The 8,749-nt window shown below is 46.8% G+C and overlaps 1 pseudogene; it reads left to right on the plus strand.

Moving 5' to 3' along the window:
• The first annotated feature begins 2,442 nt into the window (after positions 1-2,442).
• LOC119472531 overlaps positions 2,443-8,749 on the plus strand; it is an 18,732-nt pseudogene continuing 12,425 nt past the window's right edge.

Genomic DNA, 8,749 nt, shown 5'->3' on the forward strand with positions numbered 1-8,749 from the left:
CTCCTTGGGCTGTAACCTAAGGCTCTTCATTTATTCAACAGATTAAAATGTTGGTACATAGGCCCCTGTGCCAGGTGCTAGTGGCAGATACAGGTATTTAGGTAGCTGTAAGAAGCTCCAAGTCCAGTCCACTATTTTCCCAACTCTTTTGAGCATGACCCACAGGAAATATATTTTAGACTGCAACCCAGCATACATATATGAACACTGACCTTCCCTGAGAAGCTCTCTCAGATACCCTATTCTATTCTCTTCTCTTCTATTTTTAAAACATTTTTAGGCTGGGTACAGTGGCTCACACTTGTAATCCCAGTACTTTGGGAGGCTGAGGCGGGTGGATCTTGAGGTCAGGAGTTTGAGACCAGGCTGGCCAACATGGTGAAACGCTGTCTCTACTAAAAATACAAAAATTAGCTGGGCATGGTGGCGTGCGCCTGTGATCCCAGCTACTCGGGAGGCTGAGATAGTAGAATTGCTTGAACCCGGGAGGTAGAGGTTGCAGTGAGCCAAGATCAGAGATTATGCCACTGTACTCCAGCCTGGGCAACAGAGCAAGACTCCATCTTAAAAAAACACACACACATAAAACAAAACAAAAACATTTTTAATGGGGGACAAGATCCTCTGTACTGATTTCACTATCCGCTAAAGAGCCACAATGGCCTAAGAAATTCCATATACAACCCAATCCACAATCTTTTGCTCCATAAATGATCCTTCTACTCTAGCTTAGTTGGTCTTATTACCCACAGATATTCTCAGACCCATCTCAGGCCTAGAATTTTGCCTCCACCTTCTCTCTGTTCCTCAACTCCTTGCCTTCCTTCTGGGCAAGCCCAGTTCATGGACTGAGTCAGTCCTAACATCCCTGGCCATCAAAGGAGGTTCCCCCCTGCATCCCCAACCACTGACTAGCTCTCCTGCCCTTTGAGCACCAAACTATTCAGCACTGAAGTGTCTCTTTTAATATAGGTCATGTGTGGTGCTAGATTGCTTATTAAGCACCAGGAGGCCACGTGTTTCCATAACCAAACACAGCATCCCACACTTAGGTTCTCAATACATAGCTGAACTTTTCGTTCATTTCTTCAGTTACATCCCCTATTCTTCATGTGAAAATTTAAAAAAGGATCACAAATATCAGTCATTTGACTTATGATGCTTCGGAAGTTCTATTTTGCCAGAACCTTCTTTTTTAGCATCTATGTTGTAATTGTTATCTTTTCAGTTAGTTTGGAAAGTCTGATTGGTCTTATTACCCCACAGATATTCTCAGACCCATCTCAGGCCTAGAATTTTGCCTCCACCTCCCCTCTTGGAGGCGCCCTTCTACCATTAGCCACATCCCCCATCCATGATGCTCATTAAAGAAAAAAATGATTTGACCTGCATGCACAGTACTTCTTGCTCAACAGGAAGAACATATCTGGACAGTGTCTTGGGCGAGGGGAGTAGCATGAGATGATGGGGGCTAAGGAAGGAGGGTGGGAAGGCAGGAGCCAGACCAAGTAGGGCCAGGCAGGCTGCAGCAAAAATTCTGGAAATGGGAAATGGCTGAAGGTCTTGTAGAAATTTAGGAGACTGGAGAGACCAATGGGTGAAACAGGAGGATTTTATTTATGTGCACCAGCTGTTTTTGGATGCATATCCACTGACAACATTTTGGCAAGCCAGCCAGGAGTGGAGAAGACAGGTTTACTGTCTCCTGTGCCTGTGGGTCTGGGGCCACGAGCCAGGGGAAATCTGTGGCCACCGGGACAACTTGTGCCCTAGGAGGGAGCAGCTCTCCCTCGACCCAGTGTCCCTCCCTGACAGCGCAATGGAACCTAAGGGGCTACAGAGGATTATAGGAGCAGCCGCTTTCTTCAAAACCACAGTAAGGTGTTGGGGCCCAGGGTAGGACCTGTCTGCTAAGGACGGAAGGGGAGTCTGATCACCTCCCGGGTGTAACTACTAATCCAACCCAGAGGGGCCGGGGCGGTGACAGTGGCTCGCCTCCTCAACTTAAAAACAAAACAAAACAAACAACTGGGAACCAGGAACGGAGAAGTGAGTGACTGTGTGAATGAGCGGTGTGGAGTGTGAAGTCTGAAGTGAAAGGACGTGTGTGTTGCACTGTAACTGGGAGGAAATGGGTGGGAAGTTGTCGAAGCCCACCCCATTAGAATGTATGTTAAAGAACTGTAGGAAGGGTTATTCGGGGTGTGGGTAACACCCACCATGGGCACTGAGGAAGGAGAACTGTGCAGACCCCAGGCACAATTCGTGCCTGAAATATAGCTCACTGCTTACTATATCTAGCTTATATATATAATCATACTTAGTTCCATATAATCTTTCTATATAATCATATAACAGATGTAGTCGGAGCTGTACTGACACATTTAGTCCTGATTTCTAGAATCCTTCCATATAACCATATAGTTGTTTGTAGTAGGAGGAATGCCTAGAGCAGTCACAGAACAGAAGCAGTACCTGGGAAAACAGCCAGACCAGGACAAGAACCAAAGACCCAGGTGGTGGCTTCCCTGCCTGAAAGGGATTACGCTGTGTGGCAGGCTTGGAGCAAGAGCCTCTCCTCCTGATAAAGGAGTTGTAGTGCCTTGCATCCAGTTCCTGTGGAAAGTAGGCCTCAGGCCTGAGAGCCTGGAAATAACTAAGGGAGAAGAAGTCCTCTGGTGTGACCAGTCACTGCGGCTGTACACCCTGTCAGTGTTTTCTCGCTTCTGTGCTAGCTCAAATCATCCTCCCATAAATATCTTAAGAGAAGAGCACAAGTCTGTCAGCTCCCACTGCATTGGCTTACAGTATCCTTCTATTAGAAACCCTTTGAAGTCTCCAGCCCCCAGATAAGAAGTGTTGTGCACAACACCTGTTGCACACAGCCCATCTCCTTACCTCAGTGACCTAATGGGGCTGGACCCCTTTTCTGTACACCACCCTCTACTACTGTGCATAGCACGGCCCCCTGTGGCACACGGCCCACCTCTCTGCCCAGAGACATAATGGGGTGGCCCCCTGGCTTGTGGCTCACGTGATTATGTATGCCCTATCACTAAGCCTATAGATGATGACCTCACTTACGACCCTTCCCCCTGCTTGCACCTAATAAATACAGATGGTTCTGAGCATTCGGCGCCTTGCGGATCTCGGCCCACAGGTGGCAGGGCCCCCTGAGTCCAGGTGCTCTTCACCAGTTCTTCAGTGTCCTGTCTCTCTACTTCTGGGATCCTGCACCTCAACACAGCATTAAGGACACCCCACGACCCTGTGGGGCCAACAGCCCTACACAGGGATTATAGGGTCAAGCTGAGTCCCCAGAGGTTAAGAACTCTCTGTGAAATAGAATGGCCTTCTTTTAGTGTCGGTTGGCTGGCCAAGGGAACTATAGATAGAGAAATCATTGGCCGTGTATTTAAGGGGGTGACGGGGTCGGAGGACAGCCAGGGCATCCAGACCAATCCCCTTATAGTAACTCACAGATGAAAAAATTCAAACTTGCCTGCACGGCTGCAGCCCTGTTTGGCAACTTACTGCAAAACACTCCCAGCTCCAGCCCAGCCCAGCGTGAAAGATAGATCAGCTCTGCGGGAGTTTCAGAGACAAAGGAAAAGCCAGAGGGGAAACCGGGAAAGCCGATGTTGCAGGAATCGCCAGCGGAGAGAGAAGTCCCCCGTCCTTTACACCGATTTACCCTCCTTTACCAAGGCCAGCCCTGAGCAGCTGCGCTCACACCCCAGTCTACAACCCCGCAAAGAGGAATCTGAGCCCTTGCCTGGGGAAGCTAGAGAGGAAAGTCAAGGTCATGGAGCTGGGCGCCCTAGGACTGAGGGAGCAGGGAGAGCAGCGCCCAGACCACCGCCTCCGCCGCCTGAGACTAGGGGATAGGACACAGACAAGCCCCGATGCAGGGGGAGACGGAAGAGCCAGGACCCCCCAACAGCAGGATCAGGAAAGGGGAGAGGGTGCGCTGGCCAAGATGGCCCCCGAGAAACCCGGGTGAGTCTGGCCATAAAAGATTTAGACGGAAATTACTAAAGTTACGTTTTGTAGGCATGCATGCCGCCCAGCTTTTAGATGTGGCCACCAGGGTGTACGTTAATCGTGACCAAGAGGCACAAAGGGAAGTTAATCGGAGACTTAAAAGGAAAGCCAGTCTACTAGCGGGGCTCTCACGGAAAGGGGGCGAATGTGCTAAGAGGACGTGGACGTGGAAAAGGCCAAGTTAGGCTAAGGTCTGAAAGTTAAGACTAGAGAAGAATCAGTGTGAAGAAAGGACACTGAAAAAATGAATGCCCTGAGGGCAAGGAGGAAAATGGCAGAGACTATAAGACTGGAAAACTGCCAGTCAGAGGCTATCAGGCCCCAGGAGAGTCAGAAACTGACTTGATTAGGCTGGCAGGGCCAGCTGATGGACTTTATGGTAGATACCAGAGCTGAACACTCGGTAATAAGCCCATAGGGCCATTTTCCAAAGAACACACGACTATTGTCAGGTGTATCAGGGATCCCAGAAACAACTATTGTCAGGTGTGTCAGGGATCCCAGAAAAGAGGCCGTTTTGTAAGCCAAAGAGGTGTGTTATCAGAGGATGAGAAGTCCAACATAAATTCCTATACCTCCCAAACTGTCCAGTGCCCCTACTGGGGAGAGATCGGCTCCAAAAGTTACAAGCCCAAATTACCTTAGGAGATATGACTTTAAGCCTAACTCAGCCGAAAGCTATGATGTTAACCCTTACTGTCCCACAGGCTAAGTGGAGACTATACACAAAGAAAGTACAGGCACCATTGCAGCGTAGTATGCTGAAGGAGATGAAATTATCAGCCAGGCTAATTGATGAAATTCCTGGAGTATGGGCTAAAGACAGTCCACTTGGGCTGACTGTAAATCAGGCACTAGTAGTCGTGAAGTTAAAACCAGGAGCCCCTCTTCATGACTGTGTGGAAACAGTAGACGAGGTGTTCTCAAGCCAAGAAGACCTTACAGACCCTCAGAGACCTAGATGTTAAATACTTTACAGATAGGAGCAGTTTTGTGCTAGAAGGAGTCCACTGGGCTAGGTATGCAGTGGTAATATTGGACTCAGCAGTGGAGGCTCAGCCTCTGCCCACTGGAATGTCGGCTCAGAAGACAGAGCTGATAGCCTTAACAAGAACGCTTTTGCTGGCAAAAGACAAAAAGGTTAACAGTTATACTGACCCCAAGTATGCCTTTGCCATATTGCATATTCACGGAGCTATATATAAGGAGAGAGGACTTTTAACTGCTGGAGGAAAAGAAATAAAGTACAAGGAAGAAATTCTACAGCTCTTAGATGCTGTATGGCTCCAAAAAAAAAAAAAAGTGGCTGTTATGCATTGCAAAGGGCACCAAAAGGCAGGGACACCAGAGGCCAAAGGAAACATAAAAGAAAACAGGGAAGCAAAACGGGCAGCAATGATCACACTAAACTTAAAAGAAAAGTCTTAGTCTTAGCTATGCCCCTCCTCCCAGAACCTCCTCTCCGGGAAGCTCAAGCTCCATGTTACTTTCTGAATAAAAAGGCCTGGTTTGCCCAAGAAACTGGAAAATATATTGGAGGATGGTGGAAATTCTCCACTGGGAAATTAGCCACTCCTGAAGTGGTGGCTCCTAGATTTGCAAAGCAGTTCCACCAAGGAACTCACATGAGAAAAACAGCACTAGAAACGCTACTAAGGCACTATTTCTACGTGCCCCGGCTTACTGCCATCACCCAAGCCATTTGTGAACAGTGTCTAACTTCTGCTCAGAACAACCCATGGCAAGGGCCCACTTGGCTTCCCTGGGAATTCAGAAATAGGAGCCATGCCCTGTGAAAACTTGCTTACGGACTTCACCGAAATGCCCCGGGCAGGGGCTATCGGTACCATGCTGGTGCTGGTTTGCACCCTCTCGGAATGGGTTGAGACTTTCCGCACCTGAACAGAAAAAGCATGAGAAGCGACTAACGTACTGTTGAGAGACTTTATTCCCAGATTCAGACTGCCCCTAATTCTAGGGTCAAACGGTGGACCAGCATTTGTAGCCGAGATAGCACAGGAACACGGTCACTAAAAATAAAGTGGAAGCTGCACACTGCCTACCAGCCACAGAGCTCAAGAAAAGTAGAGAGCATGAACCGGACACTCAAGCAGCTGCTGAAGAAATATTGCCAAGAAACTCATCTGTGGTGGGATCAGGTCTTGACCATGGTCCTCTTCCAAGTCAGATGCACCCCCACTAAGCAAACTGGGTATTTGCCCCATGAAATCGTGTTCGGCCAGCCACCCCCAAGCATAATTCAGATTAAAGGTGATCTCCAAGAGCTAGGGGAAGTAGCCTTAAGGAGGCAGATGCAGGCTTTAAGGACAGCCATGCAGTGTCTATGGTTGGGTACACAAGGAATGCCCATAAGCCTAGCTGACCCAGTACACCCTTTTAAACCTGGGAACTCTGGGTTAAAAAGTGGAATCCAACTACCCTGGAACCTATATGGGATGGGCCTCATGCTGTAATCTTGTCCACTCCCACTGTTGCTAGTGTTGCAGGAATCGTGCCTTGGATCCACCACAGTCAGCTGAAGCCAGTGGCCCAGGTCAAGTGGACCTGCCAGCGGGACCCAGACCACTGACGCTGGCTGATCCGCTGACAAAACCAAGCTGCTGACAGGGACAACAGCCCTGCTCTGGTCACTCCGGAAGCTGACCAGTCTATGCACGGCTGAAGCTTGAGGAAGCAACAGCCCTCTTTGAGTCACTCTGGAAGCTGACTAGTCTACGCACAGCTGAAGCTTAGATTAACATCAGGTAAGTAAATGTGGTTAAAAATCTTAAGTCTAGTAATTTTCCTTGTGCTATCAGCTGTTTTATTATTAGTTTGTCGCTATGCTTAACCCCCTCCTCCAGGAAGGGAACTCTTTTGTCCCTGGTGGGTGTAAAGATGCTACTTTTTATTTTGCTCTTACTCTTCCCCATTAAGGCAGTCCCTTTATTTATACCAAAGGATAGCGGGAAGCACAATAACTAGGACTCTGTTATACCACACTTATTATGAGCGTACAGGAACCCGCTTAGGAACTTGCACCCACAATCTCACAACCTATTCAGTTTGTAACCCAGGAAGTGGCCAGTCTTACGTATGTTATAGCCCTACGCTTTTACTTTATAAAGTCTGGTTTAAGCTATGTATCATCAGGTCAGAATGAGGAAAAGAAGGGGACCAGCAAGAGCAATCAGGCAAGAAAAAGAAATAAAGGGTATTCAAATAGGAAAGGAGGAAGTCAAATTGTCTCTATTTGCAGACGACATGATTGTATATCTAGAAGACCCCATCGTCTCAGCCCCAAACCTCCTGAAACTGATAAGCAACTTCAGCAAAGTCTCAGGATACAAAATCAATGTGCAGAAATCACAAGCATTCCTATACAGCAATAACGGACGTAAAGAGAGCCAAATCAAGAAAGAACTGCCATTCACAATTGCCACAGAGAGAATAAAATACCTAGGAATACAACTAGCAAGGAATATAAAGGACCTCTTTAAGGAGAACTACAAGCCACTGCTCAATGAAATAAGAGAGGACACAGACAGATGGAGAAACATTCCATGCTCATGGTTAGGAAGAATCAATATTGTGAAAATGGCCATACTGCCCAAAGTCATTTACAGATTCAACGCTATCCCCATCAAGCTACCAATGACCTTCTTCACAGAACTGGAAAACAACACCTTAAACTTCATATGGAACCAAAAGAGAACCCGCATAGCCAAGTCAATTCTAACCAAAAAGAACAAAGCAGGAGGCATCATACTACCGGACTTCAAACTATGCTACAAGGCTAGAGTAATCAAAATAGCATGGTACTGGTACCAACACAGAGATATAGACCAATGGAACAGAACAGAGGTCTCGGAGGAAACACAACATATCTACAACCATCCGATCTTTGACAAACCTGACAAAAACAAGCAATGGGGAAAGGATCCCCTGTTTAATAAATGGTGTTGGGAAAGCTGGCTAGCCACGTGCAGAAAGCAGAAACTGGACCCCCTCCTGACACTTTACACTAAAATTAACTCCAGATGGATTAAAGACTTAAACATAAGACCTAACACCATAAAAACCCTAGAAGAAAATCTAGGCAAAACCATTCAGGACATAGGTGTAGGTAAGGACTTCATGACCAAAACACCAAAAGCATTGGCAACAAAAGCCAAAATAGACAAATGGGACCTAATCAAACTCCACAGCTTCTGCACGGCAAAAGAAACAGTCTTTAGAGTGAATAGGCAACCAACAGAATGGGAAAAAATTTTGCAATTTACTCATCTGACAAAGGACTGATATCCAGAATTTACAAAGAACTGAAACAGATTTACAAGAAAAAAACAAACAAGCCCATTCAAAAGTGGGCAAAGGATATGATCAGACACTTTACAAAAGAAGACATACATGAGGCCAACAAACTTATGAAAAAATGCTCATCATCACTGGTCATCAGAGAAATGCAAATCAAAACTACATTGAGATACAATCTCATGCCAGTTAGAATGGTGATCATTAAAAAATCTGGAGACAACAGATGCTGGAGAGGATGTGGAGAAATAGGAACACTTTTACACTGTTGGTGGGAGTGTAAATTAGTTCAATCATTGTGGAAGACAGTGTGGTGATTCCTCAAGGACCTAGAAATAGAAATTCCATTTGACCCAGCAATCCCATTACTGGGTATATATCCATAGGATTA

Source organism: Cebus imitator, unplaced genomic scaffold (genome assembly GCF_001604975.1).
Source record: "Cebus imitator isolate Cc_AM_T3 unplaced genomic scaffold, Cebus_imitator-1.0 Scaffold103, whole genome shotgun sequence".
Lineage (NCBI taxonomy): Eukaryota > Metazoa > Chordata > Mammalia > Primates > Cebidae > Cebus > Cebus imitator.